The 24,726-nt window shown below is 32.2% G+C and overlaps 1 long non-coding RNA gene across 1 annotated transcript; it reads left to right on the forward strand.

The window, feature by feature from the left end:
• The first annotated feature begins 22,053 nt into the window (after positions 1–22,053).
• Positions 22,054–24,345, forward strand: LOC143051390 (uncharacterized). Its single transcript, XR_012970737.1, has 3 exons — positions 22,054–22,271; positions 23,024–23,149; positions 24,029–24,345. It is a non-coding gene; the product is annotated as an uncharacterized LOC143051390 (long non-coding RNA).
• The last annotated feature ends 381 nt before the right edge of the window (positions 24,346–24,726 follow it).

Here is a 24,726-nt window from a genome sequence, read left to right on the forward strand (position 1 = left end):
ATCATGAAAAAAAATAGAGAACATATAGTAGACTTCTGTGGACTGAACAGTCTTGTAATAGTTGGAACATTGTTTCGACATAATGATGTTCATAAGCTGACTTGGGTATCACATGGAGGCAGAGATAAAAATCAGATTGACCACATAGCAATTAAGGTAAATGGAGGAGATCCTTACAAGATGTGAGAGTAAGGCGAAGCGTTGATGTTAGAAGTGACTAGCATCTTGTCACAGCAAAAACCAAACTGAACTTATGAGAGCATGAGAACCTTGCAGGGTACAGAGGACACAGGAAAACTCAGACACATGAAAACCAAACATGACTTGAAATTAGAACGGAAAAACCGCTTTCAACTGATAGAAAAACTCAAAAGTAACAACATGGAAGAAAGAAAATCAGTAGATGATCAATGGCAAGAAGTGGAAGATCTGTTTAAAAAGACCAGTGAAAAAAAATTTGGTTTCAAACACCAAAAGCACACAGAATGGATCAAACAAGAGACATTGACGCTGATTGACTACAGGAAAGATCTAAAGAAAGAGATCTGCAACACTTACTCTGATAGACTAAGATATAGACTAATGGTTCAATACTCCAACTGTAATAAGGAAATTAAGAAAGCCTCCAGAAAAGATAAAAAAGAGTTCATCGACGGCTTGGCTCTAGAGGCTGAAAAAGCTGCGACAGAGCAAGGAATGGGCGACCTGTATCAAATTACAAAGAAATTTGTGGTTAAAAAAGAAACATCAACATGCCAGTAAAAGACAAACAGGGCAATCTTGTAACATCTGAAAGAAAACAAGATAATAGATGAAATGAACATTTCAAAGACGTATTAAATAGACCAGAACCAAAAAACAACAGCAAACATACCCATAGCAGAACACGACCTTGAAGTAAATATAGAAATTCCATCAAGATTAGAGATTATCAGAGCAGTAAAGAGTCTTAAAACAATAAAGCCTAAGGAAGCGATAAGCTATCAGCAGAACTATTTAAATCAGATACAGCCTTAACAGCAAACATTCTTCACGCACAATTCCAAGATTTGGCAAAATATCAAGATACCTAAACACTGGTCAGAAGGTAACATCATAAGACTGGCTAAGAAAGGCGATCTCACAAACTGCAATAACTGGAGAGGAATCACCTTATTATCAATACCAAGTAAAATTTTCACCAATATACTAATAGACAGAATTAAAACAGCAATTGACAACAAACTCAGAAAAGAACAGGCAGGCTTTAGAAAAGGAAAGAATTGTTGTGATCACATATTTGTGTTACGAAACATCACCGAACAGTGCACAGAATGGCAGAGACAATATAATTAAATTTATAGACTTGAAACAGCCTTTAACAGCATACACAGAGAAAGCTTATGGAAGATATTACGATGCTATGGAATACCAGCAAAATAGTACAACTTATCAAAATGTTCTATACAGAATTCCGATGCACTGTGGGAATTTCATCAGTCATCAGTTTTGTAGTAAAATCCGGAGTTAGACAAGGCTGTGTTATGTCTTCCCTTCTATTCATAATAGTTGTCGATTAGGTTATCAATTCCACTATCAGTAACGGTAACAACGCAGGCAGTAGGTGGACTCTTTTTAACTACCTAAAATATCTGGACTATGCAAATGATCTGGCCTTATTGTCGCATCTAGAAACACACATGCAATACAAAACCACTAAGTTACAAAAGAATGCAAGTATGATTGGATTGAATATCAACATCAAGAAATCAGACGTAATGCCTCTTAACACCTCAGAGCCTCCTGTAATAAATTTAAATGGGACACCCCTAGATTGCACTGCATCTTTCACCTACTTGGGCAGCATAGTAACATCTGAAGGAGGAGCAGACAAAGACATCCGAGCCAGAATAGGAAAAGCAAGAACTGCATTTTTAAAATTAAGACACATCTGGAAGACAAGTTACATCAGTAAAAACACCACAATTAGACTATATAACAGTTGTGTACTAGCAGTGCTACTATATGCGGCGGAATTATGGAGAATGACAGAAAAAGACATCAACAAGCTCTTCAGTTCTCACAACGGTTGTCTCCGGTTGCCGCGTAAGATCACCAACAAAGACCTCCAGTAAACAACTAGATCCAACAACATGGACACTTGATTGAAACAGAAAAGATTGAGATGGATTGGCTATGTTCTCAGAAGACCAGCAGAGGACTTGACCAGAGTAGCACTAAGATGGACACCTGAGGGGAATAGAAAGAAAGGACGCCCCAAAACAATTTGGAGAAAAACTGTTGTAGCTGAAATGAAAGAGTATGGAATCAGCTAGGGTGAAATAGAAAAGAAAGGACAGACCAGAGATGAGTGGAAATATCTAGTCCTTGTCCTTTGTGCCTCGAATAAGGACTAGGTAGGTAGGTATATGAATGGATCTGCACTTGATTTTAAGTTTTTCCGTGCCCAGAACCATCCCTATACATGAGTAGGCTGACAATTTTATGCATTACTATGAATGGGGGAGAGGTTCACTTTCCACCCGCACTTCTGAACCCATTTTAAGCAAAAACCAAAGTAATCCCCCCCACCCTTTTTCATATAAAATCGCTGCGGATCTCTGGAAGAAAAAGCACTTGACGTGTAACAATATGTTGTTAAATTGCTGACAGCGTCAAATGAATGTGCATCCCAAAGTGTTTTAATGTTAGGTCAATCCACATATGATTTTAGGTGTGTTTGTGCTCAGAACCATCCCCACATATGAATGGACTGATAATTTTATGAATAGGGAGTCAAATTCAAGCCACACTTCTGTACCCATTTTGAATCGAAAACTGAAATTACACCCCTACCCTTTGATGTGTATTTTTTGTATGTATGTATGTATGTATGTATGTATGTATGTATGTATGTATGTATGTATGTATGTATGTATGTATGTATGTATGTATGTATGTATGTATGTATGTATGTATGTATGTATGTATGTATGTATGTATGTATGTATGTATGTATGTATGTATGTATGTATGTATGTATGTATGTATGTATGTATGTATGTATGTATGTATGTATGTATGTATGTATGTATGTATGTATGTATGTATGTATGTATGTATGTATGTATGTATGTATGTATGTATGTATGTATGTATGTATGTATGTATGTATGTATGTATGTATGTATGTTTGTTTGTTATTAATATCTACTAAGTAATATAAAATTGGAACTGTCACAAGATTTGGAATCTTCAGATTTTGAACATGCATATCATTTCGGTGAGATTATAGCACTTCAACGACCCCACTGCAACTCAAAGTCCTACATATATGTGCAATTATGTATATATATATATATGCATTTATTATTTATGTAAAACATGGAATTATATTCCCCAAGAAACCAGGATGATGATGTATAGTTGAAAAAAAGAACAAACATTAATATATAAAATAAATAGGGATATGCATATTGATTCGTTGATAAATAAGGAATAATACAAACAATGTTTAATTGAACGACTGATGATTTGTTTCATGGGATGTTAAGATGGTTCAGATTTGTAAATAAAGATTCAGTCAAGTTCGCAAAGGAAAACAAAAATTACTATAAATCACCTACCATATAAGGGAATATAAGTATTTACAATTTCAAAAAAAGATTCTATGAAAAAAATTAACAAATCATCTGTAGTCAGAAAAAAATACTTGAAAAAGTAAATCACACTGTCTTTAAATGGTAACAGATAAATACAGTAGCAGGTGTTATAAGAGGTTATACATATCCATTTCTATCAAATAAAGCATTACATCTTCTTTGACGCTTACCGTATTGCACACAATTAATTTAGTATGTATATCTCTATTCAGTGGACCACAAAATATATGGTTGTCACGTTCACTTTTCCAATCCGGAATTAAAAAAAATGTAAAAGAGAAACATCCGTTTGGTTGTAAGGAATGTATGCACACGCAATTTGTTCTTTTTATGATGGGGAATATCGATGCTCTCATATCATACATATGGAGTATGTCACGCTCTATGTGTGAAAATATCTCTTTACTCATTTACCAAAGGCCGCCAATTATCACATTCGTTTCTTTTGCAGAAGTTGCATATTTGATGGATTGTTTTTTTTTTGTGTCAGCTCTCAGTATCAATATGATAGTTGATACCGGTTGCATAGTAAAATGCAATGAACCAATTCAAGTTTCTGTGTCAATGATATAAGTGCGAACAAAGTATTGCAATGGTTATCTAAGTAAGATAATATAATACACTGGTAAAACATTATATATCAACTCAGAAAATATAAAGCATTCAGAATTGATAATATAATGCATCCTTGACAGATTTTATACTAATCTGGAGAAGGCAAGAGTTGGCTGTAATGTTTAAAACCGATTCCACATGTTGATCGTAAAAGGGGTTCCAAAATATATAAAACACCAAAAAGCAGTAATGTTGAGTATCATATGGTATCCAAATTTACAATTCAGTTTGAAAAAAAAATATTTTGTATTAGAATAGTGTGCTTAAGATATCTATGTTTCAAAAAATGTTTAAGATACATTATTATCTTTTATTAATTTCTCTTCATTCAAGGTATATTGTATAATTCCTGACGTTTTCAAGTGATACTATAAACTTAAAGAAAACATCAGCGATTCTATAGTATCTATGGTTACCAGTAACTGTATACTATATTTGAAAATTGTCCAATTCCTTGAGATACACATGTTCCTTGAGATACACATGTTCATTTCTTTATTATCAACAATCAATATTTTGTTTTTTTCAGAGATCTCAGCAGGAACAATATCGAAGACATACATCATGAAGCATTTAGTAAATTGACATCTCTGATAATATTGTGAGAAGTTTTGTTTATTTGAAATCAGAATTTTAATCAATAATTGTTTTTGATAATTACCCAATGCCGCTGTTGTGAATAAGTAAATGTCCTTGGCTGATAAATAAGTTATGATTTTTTTGTTTCTGTTGTTCCCCTTGAATTCGATATGTATATCTCTATTTAGTGGACCAACAAATATATTGCATTTGTCACGTTCACTTTTCCAATCCGGAAGTAAAACACGTGCTACAGATGAACATCTGTTTGGTTGTTGGGAATTTACGCAGACGAAATTTGTTCTTTTCAGAATGGGGAATATTAATTCGATGCTCTCATGTTGGGTATGCCACGCTCTATGTTTGAAAGTATATCACATTGATTCGTTTCTTTTTGCAGAACTTCCATTTTGTATATTTTTTACTTCACGGTACCAATGAGCTAGTTAATACCGGTTGCGTAGTAAACTGCAATGAATCAATTCAAGTTTCTGTGTCAATGATTCCAGTGCAAACAAAGAATTGCGATGGTTATTCAAGTAAGCTAATCCACTGGTGACACGGTATACAAACCAGATTACACACGGATGTTATGTGGTAGCAGCTTCTGATGTTTATAAATTAACTTATCATAGATACCAGGATTAAATTTAGTATTAACGCCCGACGCGCGTTTTGTCTACAAAAGATTCATCAGTGATGCTCGAATTAAAAAAAGTTAAAAGGGCCATGAACACTTAATTGCTCCTCAACTTGAAGTAAAATGAGATTACATATGTGAAGGATTAGATGTTTTTCAGGCTTTTTGAAAAGTTTGAAAACATGAAAAGCAGAGCAAATGTTGAGTATCAGATGTCATCCAAATTACAATGCAGTTTGAAAAGCAAATGCTTTGTATCAGAAAATGTGTTCAAGATATCTATGTTTCGAAAGGTTTTCACATTATTTTATGTTTACTAACTTGTCTCCATTAAAAGTATATTGTACAATTCCAGACGTTTTCCAGTGATTATGTATAATTCAACAAAACATCATTAATTTTATATTATCACTATGGTTACTAATAATTGTACAATATCTCTGAAAATTGTTCAATTCTATAATACACACATTTATTGTAGTATATTCATTTCGTCATAATCAATAATTATAATTCATTTTTTTCTTCTTTCAGAGGTCTCAGCTGGAACAATATCGAGTATTTACATCCTAAAGTATTTAGTAAATTGTCATCTCTGATATCATTGTGAGAATTTTTGTTTATTCGAAACAATAATTGTTTTAATAACGACCCAATGCCGCTGTTGTGAATAAGTATCGACAAATCAGAAAAAAAACTTACTTTGGCTGACTTGAATTAAAGTTTCTTGATTGTATTTTTTGTATCTGTTTCTTAGTGGTAGTTGATTGTTTTTCTACACACAATTGCTCTCCATCTGATTGTCCGATAAAGCTATGCGTTGTTACTGGATGAACCCAATCATTGGTGTAAGGTTCTTAAATATGCATCGGTGCATATTTTCTGGCATCCTGCTACATGACATTTTTTTTAATTTTCATAATGTTTACAGAGAAATTAATCTGAGTTGTGTTCATTTTGGTGATTTTAATGTCTGTTGGTCAAATTGCTTGAATATTTTGTAAATTTTGAAATAGATTGCTCTTGTATTTCAACTGTAACATGTATAAGTTTTTCAGTATTTTTACGGTAATACTAAAAGATAGAACATGTGTTTGAATTATTCAAAAAGTGTATTAGATTTGCAATTTTCGACATGATTATTATTTACTAATCTTCAATTTCTTCTCATAATACAGAATATTGGTATGGCTTTTTCCATATACTTAACACACATATGACTACTAAACATGTATTTAAGATTCTGCAAAACAAACATCAATGAATCAGAGGGACATATTGTTGTACACCAGTACGGCGGTATTTCTATATCGATCAAAGTAGCAGGAAAACAACCATTGGACAATGTTGTACCTTACTTATTATTTAACATTCAATTTTAAATATAATATCTTAAATTTTAAATATAAGATCAGGCATGCAAAGATTCAACGGTCAAAGTACAATGTGTTTAAACAGTTTGAATACCAAAAGTGTCAATATTTAGCGTGAATATAACATGTATAACATGTATAAGTACTTTGATAAATTATGAACCTTACGCATGGCACCAGAATTTCAAAATATACTGGCTTTGTTCTAGTATATCCACATATATGTCAGGTTAATTAATGAGTTTGCCTTACGCTTGCCTAGGTTGTAGAAAATGATACATTGTATATGATTGAACAATAAATGTATAGGTCACCATTTTTCATTTCATTTCATATAAAAATATACAATGACTGTTGACATTAATATCTATATGATATATCTTAATGTTGCTTGTGTTGATGAATTTGTATCGTAGTTTTTTTATCTCTAAAAACAATTAACACATATTTTTTTCAGACACAAATCGGCGGGCTAAGTTTAAGCGATATTTTCTGTTATTTCAAACCTTCGTTCATAACACAGACATACTTTGATCACGTATATACTGTAGCTATTTTTGGCATTTACCATGTTTACGATAGATACATAATTGATTACAGATTTTATTATTCACTGAGCTTTATTTATCCGAATTTTGATTCTTATGCTTTAATAAATGTATTGTTTTATCATTCAATGTTCCTCTGAAAACGAACAATATATACAGATATGATATTATGCAATTGGAGATTATGATGCGGAGTAACAACAATAAGGTAATATCTTCAAACCTTATAGTAGCATATAATTGAGGTCAAAACAGTGCGCGCTTACAATGTGCATTGTTTATAGTTATTCACACACGATAAATGAACCATATACTGTTTAGTGGTTGACAATTATGTTTAACCACTTTCCCACTGAATGTTATGGTATTCTTTTTTGAACTAATGTAAAAACTGTTGCCAAAGAATAGCAACAGTGAAATTCAAATTACAATTATGGTCATATACATGTGTACATCTTCAACTGTTTATGTACTGAAATGTCATCGGCTTTCAAATTTCGCCTCAATATTTCCTGATAAAGGTAATCAAGAAAGTGTGTCGGACGCTTGCAATTAATGGAGTGTTCTTTTAATATTAAAAAAATCAACTTTAAATATCCCGTTGATAATAATAAGATTGAAAAGTTTTTCTTCGTGAAATTTCAAATTGCATGTATTGCCCATCACTTCAGAAATAATATAAGTGTTAACAAAAATTATGTCTGATTTATTTCAAGTCCTCCAAAAATGAACGAAATTTTATGAACATTTGCTCATATTTTTGATTTTTAGGTTTTGTATTATGTTTTTCAAATAGGATGACAACATGACTGAGTATATCAGAGTGTGTAATAGTATGGGTAAAATTAAAAACAAGTATGTGGTATCGCCAACAACCTTTGCATAAAGGGCAACTTTAGACCATTTGTTTCTTGTCATAACTTAAAAGTATGCTATCCTTGTAATTCTAAATTATAATAAAAAACGAACACTTTTAAAGCTGTATGTCTTTCTATAAATAAATAATAGTTCTATCTATGATTTACTGCTATTGCATTTCCATATCCTTTTCTGGTATAAGGCTACATCTTTATATATTGCAGACTTGTTTAAATGTCGGAATGGATTATCTCATGATATAGTCAAATTCATCATTCAACGCTTTACGTGCATATAAAGTGATTGGTATAGTTCAGCTTTACAAATTACTTCTAGAACAACAATTCCTTACATACTAAACATAACAAGAAGAGACAGAAACAAATATTTCATTCATCATATTAGAATTGGTAGGAAATTTGACACTACTGCTGGCCCTGGGGTTAGATAGAAGTATTCATACACGCATGTTTGGTATTTTTTTTGATGAATTTAGTGACAAAAAACCATGTATGATTTTTCTTGTTTTTAATAATAAAAAAATATATTATGAAAATACTGAATTACGAAGAAACATTCTGAACGGAACATTTCTGATCAAATGGCAAATATCAAAGGCTTAAACACGTCAATAGAATGAATAACAACTGTCATAATCCTTTGTTGGTGCAGTCATAATTTAATGTAGAAAACGGTGGATTAAACAAGGTTTTTATAGAATGCATCGAACGCTGAAATATATTAATACTATTCGTCTCTTGTTGATACTACTATAACATAAGTGTCCTTGCAAACAACGCTATATTGTTGGGTATGCCAAGTACTCTCCGGAACTGCTTTCTTTAAAAATGACCATACACTATATCAGAAATCATAATCGATTTTTGGAAATATTTCAAAATATTTTTACCTTAGCATGATGAGAATTAGATGTATCAATTGTCCAGTTAATACGATATTCTCCATTGAGCTTTTCCATTCGTGACATTTTTAAAGAAAGAGGATTTTTGAAGATTAGCGCCATTTAACCACGAGTGAAATTTAATCTAAGTTTTCATCATGTAGAAAAAACAATCGCAAGGAGAGTAATCGTTATTGAGCAGTTGTTTCATATATACTATTGGATATGTTATATTTGTTTTGTTTTCTTACAGTGAAATTACTCAATTCTATGATAGTCTGTCTTTGACTTATTCATTTGAAAATCCATTCGAATTTCTCAACTCTCTTTCAACATGTTGAAATGGCAGATTAAAGTTTGTTATGAATTATCTGTATACGTTCTTTAAACATAGCATTAGCTTGTGGTTTTATCAACAATCAATGTTAAAAAGGAAAGCAAAAGATGCAAGAGGGACAGTCAAACTCACAGATCGAAAATAAACTGACAACGACATGGCTAAAAGGAAAAAAAACCAGACAAATAATAGTACACAATTTGTTCATAAACAAAATATTACCTTGATTTCTTTCTATTTTATGATAACAAATGTACATTCAATAGGTCTGGCAATTGCTATATTTTTGTGTTTTTTTTCGGATATCACAAAGTAAAACAATAGTTAATACCGAACTTCGAGGAAAATGAAAGGAAAATTAAAAATGATTTCTATAGCATTTCAGTGTCATATTGTTTCATTCAAGCTGAAAACTGTCAATGTTTAAATGGTGGTAAATGTGTGGCAATGGGCTATGAACTTATTTGTGACTGTATAGGACAGTGGACCGACACATTTTGTCAAGGTACATTTTGTACATATTAAGTTATTTTCAAGGCAACATTATAGTCATGAAACAACATACGTTTACTATGAACATGGGCATTTAAGATGAAGTTATTTAAGATAAGAGATATCTCATATTTTTTTTTTATAATTCACTTGTTTGCAAACATTGATGATTATAATCAAATGATTATAATCAAACAACTACGCACTCATAACTAAATAGCAAACTGGTCCTGTTCAGCTTAAATAAAAAGATAAGCTTGAAGTGTATTTCCATTGAACAGTTAGAATTATGTTATTCTAGTCAGTTTTTAGAATATAAAATATGTTTCGGCGATGTAAAAATATAAATGATGAAGAAAACATGCTATATACATTAAATGCGTATCGGCGATATTCCAACTGAATCTACTACAGAAGCGTTCAAAACTTTTAATATAAAACTTTTTTGTAAAAACAAACAATAAATTAGAAAAAGCAAACGTTTCAACTTTAAATGTCAAAATACATTGAAATGTATTGCCAACAAGGAGAAATTCCAATCTTTCGTTTTGATGTGTGCTTATTGATTCAATTTTACACATATACTTGAACAGAAAGTCAATGTATCTCGTATGACTGTGGTTTTGGTGATTGTTATATCGAGCCTGTGAATGGTACAGCTCATTGTTTGTGTGGCGACATATATGTTAACTATTGTCCAGGTGTGTTGTGTTATTGTAATTACAAGTAAAATAAACAATGGTTTAAAATCGAGACTAGGTGTTTTAGAATTTGTTAGTGTATATGAACCTTTTTCATCTGAAATTCATTTAAAAGACAATGACTGTCAGATATTTATTGGTTTTGATGTGCTTTATTACATCAATCATGCATTTATGGAATGATTTTGGAAAATATAATGTCAAATCCCTACAATATCATCAATCAGTATGTGTTTATCCAATGTAATGACGATACACAATATTTTGATATACCAAAAAGATGTTTGTGATCTCGAGCTTAACGTATGTACTTCCAAGATTGCAAATGGGCGACTGAACAATTCCTAATGCAAAAATTAACAAAACAATTAGGAAATATAGAGATTTTGTGGAACATGTTACCCGAATTTTAAAGATATTCCGGATAGTTGGAACAATATACATGCATGATAGGAGCGAATGAGGTGATACTCAGTACTTTTCTATTACCTTTTATGATAAAATCGCAAATAAACAATATTCAAAGTTCCTTACATGTATATAAGTATAGTACATTTCATTTTTTTGTGTTTATTCATGTAGGATCTGGAAATATTTTTTTTACAATATCTTAAAAGGATTGTCTACTATATTCGTGTACCTGCCCTACAATGGCTCCTTTTTAAGGGCATGCAAAAAGTAGTTGATAGTTCCCCTTATTTTCTTTACAAAACACGACTATGACAAATATTGAAAGTGTATGTTTGATTGTTTTGAAGAGATTCAACTCTTTAAGTAGCAGTCCAGCTAAGAATCATGCAAAGGGTGATACATCCATAGTGAAGGATATCCATCTGCTATAGTTTAATTGATTCAACTTGAGGCAAAAATAAAATAAATGGCAATTTGACCACAAAAAATCAACCTGTTGCTATGAAAACGGCTGTTCCTAGCAACAAGGTGTTTAATGGCCTTAAATACCCAAAATTTGTATATTTTTTCTAATTGGAAAAAGTGCAATACTGATGAACTGTAAAACAAGTATATACCAGATCGTTCAATCTATAATGTTCAACTTAAATAGGAAACATTTGAAAAGATGGATGCAAGAAGGGAAACTTGGTTACCATGACAACCAAATTAACAAATATTTTCAAGTTGGAAAATTGTCAAAAATTCGAAATTTTCAAACTCTATTATCTCCCTAGACCCTGATGATAGAATTGATTTGTTTGATCATTCTATTTCAGTTGACTCTTGTCTAAAACATATCAAAAATAAAAATATGTAGCCTAGTACAGAATTTTCATAAAAATGTTGATCATGTCGTCACGTTTTTTACAATATTTATGCACTTTTTTCTCAAAAAATATATAAATACGCTTTCTGTAGATAACCTTATTTCCTTTTTACTGCTAGTTTAATGTGAATAATGTTTTTAAACCATTTTAAAAGATAGTCTGTTGAATTCTGAAGCAAAAGCATATATAATTTTTGTGAATATGGACTTTTTAAGGTAAATACGATCCGGTTTTTTCAGAAGTTGATTTTCAGGTTCATGAAGACACTTAACTTAGTAAAATGGTACAAATTTATGTGGCTACACTTATTTAAAACAACCTTTTCTTAATAGATAAATTGAAAACGAGCATGTCTTTACATCTTAATAATCAATTGCCAGGGGGTGGGGTGGGGGGACTTCCCTGAAATAACTTAAATTCATCAGTACTTGGACATGTCAGAAGCATCATTGTTTTTAATACAAAGTGGAAAGATAACCAATTGTCATACAAGTGGCAGGTTAGCTTATGCTTGCTATATAGCTAGGTTTGACCCAACATTCTCCTTGAATGATATCTGTATCATGTAAAAAGAGAAGGGGCAGATCCTAAATCCCCCGCCCCCCCAAAAAGGGGGGTCTAATTCAGAAAGCGGAATATATGTTGCATACCGGTAAGCAGTAAATGTATTATAGCATAGTCAATTTATGACTTTCTTTGAGATATTATTATGTCTGGGAGACGTAATTGATGCCCCCACAGATGCAAAAGTGTTACTCTAAAAATAAATTTAACATTTAACCCCTTATACCCTAAAAATGACAAAAGTTAAACTCCCGCTGGCATCTCCCAAAAGAATAAAAATCAAACCCTGACGACATTCACATCTTCAATATATGTACAAACAGATAGTAAAATCTTTACAGAACTGACTAAATTTCGTCGTTTCTAAATGTTTTCAGATTGCACTTGCAGTGACTGTACCTTTCACAATTCTGAATCAACAAAGTGTGCAATGTGTGAAATCTCAAAAACCGATTCACTTCGAAAATCCAGGACACCAGTGAAAAAATCATACAATCGTCAAGAACAAAACATACCTCGTGGCTATGCAACAGGTAATTAGTTGTATACATTTTACAGACGACTACCCCTCACTACATGTACGTTTATTTGTATATATGTCGTGTACAAGTTGCGCTTTTGTACCGATTATAACATGTACAAAAATATTGTGCATGTTATGACTTGTATAATGCAGAAATACAAGTTAAAACATGTACAAAATCTTGCTTAAAAATGGTTTTCACTTTTTTTTTAAATAAAGATATGTTTCTACCATAGCAACAGATGTTATTACTCTCAATAATATTTCCATCACTTTTTTATTATTCATTCAAGTTAGTGTGTTTTGTCCAGTGTCGGATTTAGGGGGGACCAGGGGGCCCGGGCCCTTTTTTTTGGGAAAAAAATTGGTTGCTTATATAGGGAATCACTGAAGCGTGACTGGAGCGGTCCCCCTCTTAGGTCAGTCAGTGGGCCCCCACTAATGAAAATTTCTAGATCCGCCACTGTTGTCTGATACAGGTAATGCCCAGGGGTCAGTATGACGTAGCATGCCTAAGACCTGTCATAAAATATATCTTAGGACATGTCTTATGATCCTTTTATGACTATCTATGGACATATCGCAAACCTAGTCTCAAAGCTGTCTTAGGATGATCTTAACAAATATATACTTAAGGTTGTCACTTTATCAGTTATGACAAGGTTCAAAGATAAAATGGTGCATCATTGCTTAAAATCAATACATTGAAGGTTGATTGTTGACAACTCATAACCATCTGTCAACCTACAAAGATTTAGCAGGAAAATGAAAACTGATGATAAGATAATAAATGAGTGAAATTTATATGAATAAATTTATGACTATCATAAACCCCTCATATACTTTCTGTAAACATTTTAAACCACACATTCAGGCAACAAACACTATTCAGTATTCTTATCTGATGAATTGAAATTATGAGTGTCCAATTTGAAGGCAATAATAAAACACTTTCATTCTAGTTGTCCCTTATAGACGTATAAGAGGATAGCCAGGATAGATTTCTCTACAAATATTTTGAAAATGGAAATAGGGAATGTGCCATGGAAACAACAACCCGACCATAAAGCAGAAAAATGCCGAAGGCCACCAATACCTGCTTTCAAAGAAGAGGATATATATTTAAAAAAAATCAAAATGACATTCGCCTCATGCAATGATCTGAAGTATTTTCCAATGAAAACAATTTCAGCTCTCTCTTGCTTTTAAAGAGAAAGCATAATGATACGAGACATTGATTTAGTTTTTGAATGCTATAAAATGAGGGGGAGGAGTAGTGTGAAAAATTTTAAGGCATTTTCCTTAAAGATTTCAGAGGAATTTAGTTACTACAGTATCTAATGCATTGTCATTTTAAAAGGAAATGTATGCTTTAAGTAATTAGTATCACACTGATGTAAGCCATAATGGACTGCATAAAATATACAATTACTGGAAAATACATTATGCCAACATAAATAATGAAGAATACATTTCTGAAATTTTGTGATCATTGTCCTCTACAGAAAAAAAGTCTATTGATTGTTGTTTTTATTCATTAATAAATTTAAATGTCTATTTTACTTTAATTAGATTTATCTTAATTTTTGTACAAGTTAAAACCAAGTTAACCAATATTTCGTACATGTACGAGGTACTTTTGTACATGTTATTACTTGTATTTTTGCTTTATACAAGTTATACAGTGTAATATGTAGAATATTTTTGTACATGTTATAACCTGTATAAAATCGCAACATATACACGACATATATATGCCATATTTACGTCTTCCTCCTTATTCAGAAATCTAGATAAAGTATTTTGTTGGCTTCGGTTATATCTTTTGGCATTTTTTTATTTTTTTGTTTCATTCCGTGTTAAAATAATATGTCGATACCAGAAATCTACCCTTGGCAAGTAAGAGCTTGAAATATTCCGTTGACATCATATGTTGGCATTGATGTGTCTTTTGTAAGTTTTCTATACGCAATGATTGGAACCTAATTAACGTAACCCTCATAGCTCCCTTTGAAAATACTCCTTCAATATGGCTTTATAAATGGATTGATGAAAATATCTACCCGGACGGAACAAAAATGTTATTCAATATACTAGTAATGTTAATCAATTGTCGATGGACTCACAGTAATAGTACGGAAGATAATAAGAAACTAGTGGAAGATCAGTGAAACGGATTGTTTTCTTTTGTCTGGTGATAATCTATAACCTGTTTTATATATCAAATTTTCAAATATAATACTAAACCCCTAACAAGAGAGATTGTGCCTGATATTCATATGATGAAGCCATAATCTTTCAATCAGTTTAAAGAGGTCTGAAGCAGGCATGTCAGTAACTGCTAGTAGTCTGTTGTTATTTATTTTTTTATTGTCTTTTTGTTTATTTTCTTTTGTTTCATATTCTGACATCATACTTGGATTTCTCTTAAATTTAGTTTTACAGCGCGTATTGGTTTTTTCTACATTGGCTAGAGGTATAGTTGGAGGGTTGAGATCTCAAAATACATGTTTAACCCCGCCGCAATTTTGCGCCTGTCCCAAGTCTGGTTTTGTTAGTCTTGTATGAATTTTAATTTAAGTTTATTGTGTATAATTCGGAGTTTAGTATGAATTGGACAACCTGTTGTTGGGTTGCTTCTCCTAGATTGGTAATTTTAAGGAAATTTTGCTGTTTTTGGTTATTATCATGATTATCTTGAATAATATTATAGATAGAGATAACCTGTAAACAACAATAATGCTCAGAAAAGTAAGATATACAAATAAGTCAATATGACTGAAATGGTCAATTGACCCCCTAAGGAGTTATTGTCCTTTATAATCAATTTTTATAACCATTTTCATAAAATTTGGAAATTTTTACTAACATTTTCCACTTAAATTACTGGGCCAAGTTCATTATAGATAGATATAATTGTAAGCAGCAAGAATGTTCATTAAAGTAAGATGTACAAACACATCACCATCACCAAAACACAATTTTGTGAATCCATCTGCTTTTTTTGTTTATTATTCTCATAAACCAATGTGAGCGACACAGGCTCTTTAGAGCCTCTAATTTAATTTAATTACATTTAAAGTAATAGTGATGATCTTCATATACCTGAGTCATATGACGTATATTCTTTTTCCATCAGTGTAGAATAAAGAAACAGCTCAAACTGGTTTTTCCGTTTGTTTTAGTAGTTTTTGTTTTTTGTATTTCATTGTGTCATAGGTAAACTACAGTATAAAAGTAATAATAAGCGATATATACATAGTATTACTTGATTTATTTTACTTGAATGGGCGGGATTTAACCGGTTCGCTCATCAAAGATCAGTCCATTTATTAACAGGTATTTCGGGATAAATTCATAAATGAAGTGTCCAGTTATTCGTCCAATAACTCACATTCAGTTCTTTTGTATATTAGTTTAATGACACTGATAGGTGATAAGAAATAAATGATATTTATAATGACAATCATCCCTATCAAAAACATCTTCAAATAGACTGTTCCTATGCAAATTATTACGTAAGTTCCGCCCGATCAGTTGAAATAACATTGGTTACTGTAAACCAACTTATTTTCGCGGATACTTTATTTCGCGTTGTAGCCTTTCTTTTCCACTTCGCGCCAATTTAATTTCGCAATTTTGTAATTTACCTGATGTAGTTTAATAATGAAAGATCCAAGCTTTACATTTTCTCGACGATTTATATTCGCGTTATTTTTCTGCTCGCGAAATAAGTTAGTTTACAGTATACTTGTGCCGAGTTAAGAGCAGCATGCAGAGAATCATCATCTTAAGACAACCATGTCTTTTGCTGATCTTTTTTATATTATGTATTCATCCATTCAATAAATGAATTAAAATAAACCAGTTGTAAATACATAATAATCAAATAAGTAAGTAGTATATATGTAGAATACGTCAATAATTTATTCCAGTTATTTTGTTTTATAGTATTTTATACAATGTGATGGCATTCATTTTCCTGATACTTCTCATCTGCTTAAAATTGTTGCCTGTATTGTTTTCCCTTTCATAATGTTTTTGTCTGCGTATACATGTATGTTATAATTTTCTTTGTTTTACCTTTAGCAAGCGGATCCATAAGTCAGAATGACATAGGGCCAGATTATGTTAAAAACGGCGGAGAAGTAAGAATGGTCTCGGGAACATCGGTGACTGCCAACTGTAGCAGGGGAGAATGTTATCGCGAAAATAGACTTCTATTAGTCGTTGACACACCTGGATTATTTGATACGAAACATTTGAATGATGAAATCAAAAATGAGATTAGCAAATGTGTTGGTATGACATCACCTGGTCCTCACGCTGTTCTTCTTGTCATCGCAATCGGACGGTATACGAAAGAGGAACAGGATACAGTCGAACATTTTATACAGCATTTTGGCAATGACATCATCAGATATATGATGATAGTCTTTACTCGTGAAGATAGTTTGATACAAGAACATAAGACCATTGAAGAATTTCTAGAAACTGCTCATTCTGCCCTGAAAGACGTTGTACGCAAATGTGAGAATAGATATATTTGTGTTAACAACCTTGCTAATGAATCTGAGAAAGGGAGAAAAGTGGATGACCTCATAACAAAAATCGACGTCATGGTTGCAGAAAATGGCGGAAATTGTTATACTAATGAGATGCATGCTGCTGCAGAAGAAATAGTAACGCAAAATATGCAACGGAAAGAGATGGATTTGTCCCTAAACCATATGTCTTCAGAATTAAAACAGGACGTTCTTGTTCTGACAGGTGAAAAATCAAAACTAGAAGATACTATGACCAAAATGCAATTCGAAAAAGATCATTCTGAGGAGGAAAAGAAGACTATACGGATGAATATGGTACGACTTCAGCAACAAAAGGAGATCAGCGAAGGAGAGATGGGCGAGATAAAGAAACGACAATTAACTTTGAAAATCGCAGAACTTCGCAAAAGTCAAGTTCGCCTTAGTCAGCAGCTACAACGAGAAGAACGTAAACGACTCTTGATGCTCTCCGATTTAGAAAAAGCCAATTACGAAATCAAAGAAAAACAAAACGAAATTAAGAAAGGATTCTCTAGGTGTTATACTCGACGAGGACATATTGATGAACATTCTTTACGACAACAAGTACGCGATGATATTGAAAACAAATCACCAAACATTTTTACTGAACTGTTGGAGTCAATTAAGAACGTCGGAAGAAAATTTCGTAGCCGCGCCATCAAACTTTTTACAAAACAACTGTAATAAAAACGATATACATACTTGAAGGATATAAATAAACTTAAATAATTGCAAGTCTTCTTACTTAGCATTGAATTTTATTAAAATATGAATGCACTTAAACAACAGCATAGTATGTTAGACACACAATGCTTGGCTGAACAAACCTGTATAATTAATACCTATACTACATAGTATGGTATATATTTGCCAATAATGTCCCGTCACTTATCCGGTTGAAACCCTTGGTTTCTTCTGTTTGGATGTCCTAACACATACGTTTTGTGTTGTTTGTTTGTTTTGATCTAAAACTAAATGTAACACCTTTCTTTATAATCAAAGTATGTTCAGAAAACGAAATCTGTAACAAACATAAACTTTTAGCCACCGCTTTACAAGCAGAGCCAAATACACTGAAAGTACCAACTATGTATTGGCTTCCAAAGCTACACAAAACCCCTTACAAATATAGATTTATTTCGTCTTCAAGCCATTGTTCAACTACTAAATTGTCTATTCTTCTTACCAGCACACTTGGTACAATTAAAAACCTTATAATAAATTGTTCAAATAAGGCCTTCGAAAATAGTGGAATAAATTACTTTTGGAGTGTCAAGAACTCGTTGGAAGTACTTGATAAATTGCATGCTCATATTGGTGATTTTGAATCTGTTCAAAGTTTTGATTTTTCTACCCTGTATACCACATTGCCTCACATTCTCATGAAGAAAAAATTCACACACCTAATTAAATGGTCATTCAAAAAATCAGAATGTGAATATATATGTTCAAACTCTTTTAGGTCATTTTTTAGTAGCAATAAACAAAAAAACTATGTTAATTGGACATGCTTTGATACTATATATGTCCTTGAATTTTTACTAGATAACATTTTTGTTCGCTTTGGGGATTCCGTATATCGTCAGATTATCGGAATTCCAATGGGGACTAACTGTGCACCACTTATTGCGGACCTCTTTTTGTATTGTTATGAGTTACAATTTATGACAAAAATAAGCAAAGACCTATCAAAACAACATCTGATAAACAAATTTAATAATACTTTTAGATATTTGGATGATATTTTGGCTCTCAATAATGACGACTTCAGTATTTATATTAATGAAATTTATCCTGCTGAACTTACTTTAAATAAAGCTAATACTAACAACGACCACTGCCCTTTCCTCGATCTTGATATCTATATCACTAACGGAAAGCTGAATACTCAAATTTATGATAAAAGGGATGATTTTTCATTTCCTATTGTTAATTATCCGTTTTTAGATGGTGACGTTCCCTTGTCACCATCTTACGGTGTTTATATATCTCAACTTGAACGATTCGCTCGTGTATGTAACAATGTTTTAGATTTTAACGAGAGAAATTTATGTATTACTGAAAAATTATTACACCAGGGTTTTCGATATCACAAACTAGTCAAAACATTTACTAAATTGTATCATCGGTATAAAGACATCATTCGTAAATATAGCTCAACATGCAGACTTCTTATACGTTCAGGTATTTCACATCCAATTTTTTATGGGAATATTCTTTATAAAGCACAAAGGTGTCAGTATTCACCTCAGAAACTTACAAAACCTTTGAATAGACTTATTAAGAAGGGATATAATTACGATACTGTTGTCAAGTCATTAAAGATTGCATATTGTGGCGTTAATATTGAGTCACTGATAAGGTCTTTGCGTCGGAACTAAACACATTTATTCTAAAAAAACAGTTGTTGGCATGACACGGGTTATGTTCTTCTCATATATGTTATGATGGTATGATACTAAACCCCTAACTGGAAGGATTGTGCCTGATGTTCATATGATGAAATCATAATCTTTCAGTCAGTTTAATTGAAGTCTGGAGCTGGCATGTCAGTTAACTACTAGTAGTCTGTTGTTATTTATGTATCATTGTCATTTTGTTTATTTTCTTTGGTTACATCTTCTGACATCAGACTCGGACTTCTCTTGAACTGAATTTTAATGTGCGTATTGTTATGCGTTTACTTTTCTACATTGGTTAGAGGTATAGGGGGAGGGTTAAGAGCTCACAAACATGTTTAACCCCGCCGCATTATTTGCGCCTGTCCCAAGTCAGGAGCCTCTGGCCTTTGTTAGTCTTGTATTATTTTAATTTTAGTTCCTTGTGTACAATTTGGAAATTAGTATGGCGTTCATTATCACTGAACTAGTATATATTTGTTGAGGGGCCAGCTGAAGGACGCCTCCAGGTGCGGGAATTTCTCGCTACATTGAAGACCTGTTGGTGACCTTCTGCTGTTGTTTTTTTATTTGGTCGGGTTGTTGTCTCTTTGACACATTCCCCATTTCCATTCTCAATTTTTATTAAGATACAAATGGTTCTTACGTATATGTGCCTTACGATACAACCTTATAGTCACATGTCCGCCACATTTGAGATATTAGTTGTTTCTATTTCTATTTTGATTCACTTCCCTAGACTATGCAATACTTGAATGATAAACCTTAAAACACAATTTAAACACAGACAACAAACGCCTCTGTCGATAAGCAAAACTTTTTCGACTTTGATGATAATGATTTTGTTAAGTTCAACATATTAAATAAACGAAACAGTACAATTTTATATCTATGCAACTGAATTCGTCAGTTTTCGTGGATATTTAATTTCGTGATTTTGCCAAAGTCTGTATACAAGCCTATATACCATTTGTATATTGTCGAAATCAACTTGATATCCAATGATTACATATTATGTAGTGTTGTGTCACATGTCTCTATGTTGGCCTTAAATATGTAGGACTCAAATCTATGGTGGGTTCCTAATCTATGGCAGATTCCTTATCTATGGCAGATCCCTAATCTATGGAAAATGTAACGTCATGCCATCACAATCTATGGCAGATATTTACAACCTAATCTGGCAAGTTTTGTAATTTTCTTATCTATGGTGGAATTATGTTGTTTCAAACACTATGACAAAATTTTGTGCAAATGGAAATCAATGCAGTACATTTTCGACAAATGACTTGTCTTTAGCAGGTAGACATATACGAGCATGTCTATAAACCTTTTGTAAAATAAACATTCCATAAGTCAACCAAAATAAATCATAAATAATAAATTCATTTACAGACTTCAAGATTAAAATGATGTGCTCTGACAAAAATTAACATTGTTTTATCTGTGCATGGTACAAAAAGGCCACTTTTTTCTATAAAAAAAAGATAAATAAAAAAGTAACAAATAAAAATGAGAAGTTTGAATTTCAGATAATATTTATTTCACCGATATTATTAATACATCTTTTTCATTCAGTTGATGACGATTTTATATATTCACTTTATAAAGTGTGCCAGTTGTAGAAAGCAGCTACTACTATAATTCCTTTCCCAGAATATGCGATACTGAAAATAACAATGCTCTTATTCATCGCGGACATCGACCGGTACAGCACATTTTGTCCCATCTTCCTTTGAACCATCCGCAAATTGTTGTTAGGGAAATAGCATCTTCTTGGATAGTGTTCAAATCTATGGGTTCTGTCATCCCTAGCGGCGGCGTATATGTACTATAGTGTTATGCAGTTGTGAGGTTATATGTTACTCTTTTCCCCAGAACTGCCATAGATTTGAAGAAACAAAAATCAACCATAGATTTGAGTTGTTTGGTGTTACGTCACATTTGTCATAGATTAGGAATCAGCCATAGATTTGGAACCCACCAGAAATTTGAGACCTACAAATATACTTATAAAGACAGCGATTTTTATTCAGATAGCTCTGAAAAATTCCTGAACGAGGATTCATCTGACATGGTAGTGGATTTAACGTCACATGATAAAGAAATAACGGAAGCACAGCAGCAAAGTGCATGTTCTGTTTATAGAAGATACAAATGGCCATGTTTCGTTTGTATTTTAATAGTTTGTAGTATTTGCATTGTTGTTGGTTTAAACTACAAACTCCGTGGTCTGTCTCTCGACAACAAAGGTACGTCTATGATGCTGGTATTTATGCAGTAAGAAATTTCAATATTTAATCGCACCGTGTATAGAGAAGTTGTGATTTACTTAAACAGAGCATTGTACTAAAGATTTACTTATCCCATGAATAGATTACCTTAGCCGTATTTGGCAAAACGTTTTGGAATTTTCGGTCCTCAATGCTCTTCAACTTTGTACTTTTTAACTATTTTGAATTGAGCGTCACTGGTGAGTCTTATGTAGACTAAACGCGCGTCTGGCGTATTAAAATGTAACCCTGGTACCATGATAAATATTTTACGATGTAGATATAGAACGAGATTAATATACAATAACAAATCAAGGGCATACTGAGTGATATTGCTACTTAACTGCATCTACAAATTTTACCCAAGTGATGAGAAACGCATTTCCTTGTTTAGGACGTTCTTTATCGAAAGGTGATCGACTGTTCTGTTTTATATCAATGGAGCAATACGATAGTGAAACGATCATGGTATATTAAAGTATGGTAAAATTGAGAATGGAAATGGGGAATATGTCAAAGAGACAACAACCCGACCATAGAAAAAAAAAACAACAGCAGAAGGTCACCGACAGGTCTTCAATGTAGCGAGAAATTCCCGCACCCGGATGCGTCCTTCAGCTAGCTTCTTGAATATGATATTATAATTATTGTGAAGAAAAACATAATTTGAACGATAAATATTTGATTTACATGTATCGATAAATTAATTTTATATTTTTGCATGATTTTAGACATATTCAGTATGAAAAAGGACATATTGCAGATCAAAGATCAAAGGAAAAAATTCGAACATGATATAACATTGTTGTTTTTTGGGCATGACCGTCAAAACAAAGATTTAGACAAAGCGGAAACAAGTATGTAAATTATCAATTACTACAGTACATACTATTCATAACGAGTGGTTTTCAATTTCGTTTTTCAGTCCTAGATATACTTGATATAAGTGATCAAATATTATAACAGAATGTCGTCATCATAGATCCCCTCGCATAATAACTCAATGATGACAAAAGACTTACCGGGAAAAAGTAATATCACAAAAATACTGAATTCGGAGGAAAATTCAAAACAGAAAGTCCATAATCAAATGACAAAATCAAATGATGAAACATATCAAACGAATGGACAACAAATGAATTGGTACAGGGATTTTCAAAGGTAGAAACTGGTGGATTGAACCTGGTTTTATAGGGCTAAACCTCTCACGTGTATGACAGTCCCATCAAATTGTGTTATGTATACAACGATGCGTGAACAAAACAAACATAAAAGTAAAATAGTCAAAATATGGGTACAGCAGTTATCACTGTGTTACAATCTCAAAGCAAACAAATATTTCACAGAAAGGTAAACAAGTATGCTACAGTTGTGAATCAACTTCAACATCATAAGCTTTTACTTAAAAAACTACCTTTTTCAAATGAACTGTAGTGATTTTTCCATGTTATACTTATGTTTTCATTGATACTTGACTGATTTATCTTCACTCTTTGGTACCAAAGCGGGTTGTTTTGAAATAAGTTCAATATAAGGTCCTTAATAAAAATGTTTGTGCTGATTATAATTTGAACTCTTTTCTAACATTTAAATATTAGGGGTCTGAACTTGAACAAATACCTATATACAGAATAGAACCAATAGATTAGTCGTTTGTTTGTTGTCTGCCTTATGTAAAATATAAAAATATATCACTATATCCGTCGCACCACTAAATTGGACTATTCGTTTTTCAGTGCTTAAGAATATCACAGTGGTTTTCGATGGACTGACAAAAAAAATGAGTAACTTAACTACAGATTATGGACGGCAGATCAAACTTCACCTGAAAATGCAATACAAGATTGATAATATAGAAACTGAAGATAGCAAGACGTTTGGTGAATTGAAACAGAAACAAATCAATCTGACGCAGAAGTTGAATAATATGACAAAAGCGCAAGACATTCTTAGAAATGATATAAGAGAAACAGGAAGTAAATTACAGAAGGAAACGGAACGAGCAGTACAAAATCTACGAATCGAATTCGAAGCAACACGTAGCAAGATTGAAGCTTACTACAAAGCGAGTCGAGACTCACAGAACGAACTAAGAGCAAACCATCAAAATTTACTTGATACAAGTGATTTTTTAAAAACAGTTTTTTTTAAACTTTAACAGATTTTACTGATTTGTTATTGTAACTTGAAAAGTGACAATCATCCAGTAATAAAATTAAAATTGTTTAAATGATAGATATTTAAATGCCTAAGAATCAACTTCGATGAATACTAATTTTCTGAGAAACGTTCATTTCAATTTATTAAAAAAGATAAAATAGACATGCTAATGACAATTACATTCTGTGGCTTTGAGGGTAAACCATAAGTAATAAAAGATGACATTATACATGTTGTATGCTATATTACAACCTCATCACACTAACTTATTGAT

Source organism: Mytilus galloprovincialis, chromosome 11 (assembly GCF_965363235.1).
Source record: "Mytilus galloprovincialis chromosome 11, xbMytGall1.hap1.1, whole genome shotgun sequence".
NCBI classification, from domain to species: domain Eukaryota; kingdom Metazoa; phylum Mollusca; class Bivalvia; order Mytilida; family Mytilidae; genus Mytilus; species Mytilus galloprovincialis.